Genomic DNA, 4,337 nt, shown 5'->3' with positions numbered 1-4,337 from the left:
CAAATCGACCCCAGGACTTATTCTTTGTAAGCCTAGTACTTATGCTATCGCTCTCTTTTGCATCTGTGTTTGTCCCCCCACCATCGCTTTGACAACCGATCTTGGTGTCTTTACGTCCCCGTAACTTAGCGGTTCGGCAAAAGAGAGCGATAGCATAATTACTAGGCTTACAAAGAATAAGTCCTGGGGTCGATTTGTTCGACTAAAGGCAGTGCTCCAGCATGTCCGCAGTCAAATGACTGAAACAAGTAAAAGAGTAATGCACACACACACACATACACACATACACACATACACACATACACCGAATTTACTTACAAGTCATTGGCCAGCCCGAAGTTATAGTAGCAGTGGTGTTAAATGCGAAACTACGTGGTTGGGAAGCACGAATATCGGAAATCTTTATAATGTAAAAACGGAAGGAAGAGATTTCATAACCGGATATCGATAAGAAACGTCGGCAGCCAAAACAGAAACCGATTCAAATCTATCTTTAGAAAAAGCAAGACTATGAAAGGTGAGAATAAGCGCACGTAACTGGTTTTGTCTGTAGGAGACAAATCTTGCAGCCCAGAATTGAATTAGTCGTTACGCAGAAAACGCTTTTATTGCTTGGTAAATTGTTATATAATCAGCTTTAAAGGAAGCCGTATAAACAAGTTTCGAAATGGCCATTGCAAGTTTAACACATTCCAGTGATGGGGAAGCAGCTGGAGGAAAAGGAAAATGGATATAAGCACAATGCATCTTTTAAACAATTAGTGATCCTTTTTTCGTATTGCAAATCCATGTTTCGTAACTCACATTCGTAAAGTAATCCTTCCTGATAATATTGGTTTCACATTTGGACACAAAGGTCAACGCTTTGTGCGGAGAGGATGCAAGTCTATTGTATCAAATCTAGGGCTCAACTGATCTTTATTTTATCGACCACGAAAGGATGAAAGGCAAAGTCGACTCAGCGCCATTTGAACTCAAAACACAATTTTGAAAAAATACCGCTAAGCAATTTTTCCGGCGCAGGAACGATTCTACCCGTTCGCTGCCTTATTCTTCCTGATAATTTTGGTTTCAAATTTTACCGTATTAGTCGACGCTTAATTCCGGTAAATAGGGGGATAACTCATTTGGAGGATCTCGTTAATCTCTCTCAGTAATGTGGTTATCAAATTGCGTTGTCTTTGCTCAGTCGTACACTTTGTTGTTTGCTTATTTAGTAATTCTATCAACACATACTCGCTAAGAGCTGTGAGGCTGGCGCCCGGAAGCCATTGCCTCATGAGACTAAAACATATACGAAGTTGTCTCCCCCTGCATATCGTAATGATAATTAAAATAATCCTTTCTACTAGAGGCACAAGGCCTGAAATTGGGGTGGGGAGTAGGCCAGTCGATTACATCGACCCCAGTACGCAACTGGTACTTAATTTATCAACTCCGAAAGGATGAATGTCAAAGTTGACCTCGGCGGAATTTGAACTCAGAACGTAGCGACGGGCGAAATACCGCCAAGCATTTCGTCCAGCGTTCTAACGACTCTGCCGGCTCGCTGCCATTAAATAATTAAAATAATGTTGTCTGTTCCTCTCCAAACGAGTATTACTAATTAGCCTTTCAAAGTTCAAGCATTAAATATATTAATAACTATTTGACAGAGATGCTGATTTCCTTCATAATGATAAAACTATGCCGTTTCAGGTAAAGACCTGACAATACAACAGAAACTTTGGGATACGTCATGATGAGCGGAACGCAGTGGAATCTATACCTCTCATTTATTTGCAAGAGACATAGTATTTAGTAAATGTACAGGCATGGCTATAGTGGAGGAAAATTTCGCTCTGCAAATATGAAGAACACGGTTCGATCTCACTGCTTGACATCTTAGGCGGACGCATTTACCGTTGCCTCGTATCGACTTGGAAACCTGTATATGAATTTAACCTCACTGAAAATAAATAGAAATCTATAGGATTGCATTGGTATTTCTACTTGAGGATTAATTTAAGAGTACTCGTGTCTGAGGAATATCCAGCCATTTGGCAAGATAACTCAATGAGTAGGTTGTTCGGATGACCGAACAAATTTATGTTCATAAATCGAAATTGAGAAGGAAGTTCACCATTATTTAGTGAATATAACAACTTCAATAGTTCTTGTTTGCAGGAAGTACAAATGCAACAACATCATAAACTATTTTCATTCCTGTAATTGAAAGCCCAACTATTATATCTTAGAGTATGTATGCTTACAATATTCCGAAGAGACATCCTGTCTATATTTCTATTTATTTTGGCACTAAACCTATTATCATTTCTTTTTGCATGAGTTCGCTGGTTCCATGCTAGCGTCTAGAAGAGCAAGAATTGTAAATGTATCTGGTAATGTTTTTAATGAGAATCTGAAGATATGCACTGGAAATAATTACAATGTTGAGAAACAGCTGGACTTAATAACTTTAATAACTTCTAGAGCTGATAGTGGCCAAAAGATTTTGGCTGAAAGAAAACTTCATACTCCATTGTTGAATATGCGAAATTATGCTTGCCAGGCGAAATACATTAACGGCTACGATCTATTTAATTCCCTTGTTACGCACAATATATGCTGCAAATACGGAGATATCGAAGAAAATACATCGCAGTTGTGTTATGAACAGAATAATAAATCTGTAATAAGTGCAGATAACCGGCACTCGCAAGTAGTGAGTATTGTTTGGTAACATGTAACATGCTTTCGCTAATTAATTTCGGTTTCAAGCAGAGACCAAATGAAACATTCAGGATGCGATAGCTACACAGAACAACAAAGCTGCACCAACTCTCTTTGGCATGGTCCAATATATGTCTTGTATTATCATCTACTGTTACAGCAACTTCTGCCTCATATATGACAAGTTGAATCATACGTCGCTGGTCTAGTGGACAAGATCCTGGGTCTGGACAGGAGAGTTTAAAAATCGCTATGCGAATCTCATAGTTTCCTTCTGGCATAAGGAATAAAGCAGAGCTACTAAGTTACCTGGCAACGTGTGCAGTTTGAAACACCACTTACGATTAAGTGGGAAATAATCGAAACTCGCCATTTTATGTTAATGTGTCAAATAAATGTATACTATGCTTAGCTGAAAGATCTCACATCCTTTTCAGATCTAAGATCCTTAACTCACTACTAAATTCTAGGTCTGAGATTTTCAGCAGTAGCAAATAAATAACATATATTGTGTTTTTTAAATAACATATATATGTATTACATTTCTAGCAACGTAAGTGCTACCCTGCATCCTCAGTTACAACAAGTGACAATTGAATTTTTCGTTCTTGGTTTAATATTGCATACCGTCGCTTTCATTATTCATAATTTTTACATTAGCATTTTACTGAAGCAGCCCTGAGTTCATATGGTAAATATATATATACTGACAGTTAGGATTTTGGTTTCAAAGCGAAGAACTCTGAAATGTCAGTTTCGACCTCTTCCTGACTTGTGAAAGTTATGTCCCCCATATGATTCTGTAAACTAAGAAACAATCGGTAGCCTGAAGGAGCAAGGTCGGGAGAAAAAGGTGGATGAGGAATTTTTTCCCAGCAAAGCTCTTCGATCTTCTGTGATGTGATCTTTGCAGTGTGAGGTCGTACATTGTTCTGATGAAACAGAATTGCTGACAGTAGACTTGAGTATTGATTGTTGCATTAGGTGGTAACAATTCAAAGTGAATTACTCCTTTCCAATCCCACCAGATCGAGAAAAGAACCTTTTTTTCCATGAAGTTCCCTTCTCGGTTGTGGTTGAGTTTTTTTTCCCTTTTACGAAGTCACTGTTTACGACGTTTAACATTTCGACAGAAGGTCCATTTTTCATCACCAGTCACAAGTCTATCCAAAAAGGGTGAAATGAGTTCGAGAGAATGGAGAGAAGAGCAGATGTCAACTCGAGATTTGCGGTTACTTTCGGACAATTCATGAAGCACCCATTTTCCAAGTTTAGGAACCTTTCCAAGTTGTTGAAGGTGACAACGAATAGTTGTATGGTTTGAACTAAGCTTTATTGCCAATTCTTCAACTGATAATGCAGGAGTTTCTTCAAGTAATGCCTCAAGGAGCTTATCATCAAACTCAACTGGACGTCCTGTTTGATCTTTATCTTCAAAGATGAAATCTCCACTTCTAAATATTGCAAACCATCTTCTGCAAGTTCTTTCATTCAAGCATTCTTTCTCATAAACTGAGTGTATGTTTTGAGTCGCTTCGGCTGCAGAGTTTCCTTTTTTGTACTCCTAAAGCATTATGTGCCTTAAATGCTCTTTGGATACTTCCATGTTAGAAAGGGTTTTGATC

The sequence above is a fragment of the Octopus bimaculoides genome, chromosome 9 (assembly GCF_001194135.2).
Source record: "Octopus bimaculoides isolate UCB-OBI-ISO-001 chromosome 9, ASM119413v2, whole genome shotgun sequence".
Classification (NCBI taxonomy): domain Eukaryota; kingdom Metazoa; phylum Mollusca; class Cephalopoda; order Octopoda; family Octopodidae; genus Octopus; species Octopus bimaculoides.
The sequence above is the reverse complement of the archived record's forward strand: the minus strand, read 5'-3'. Positions refer to the sequence as shown.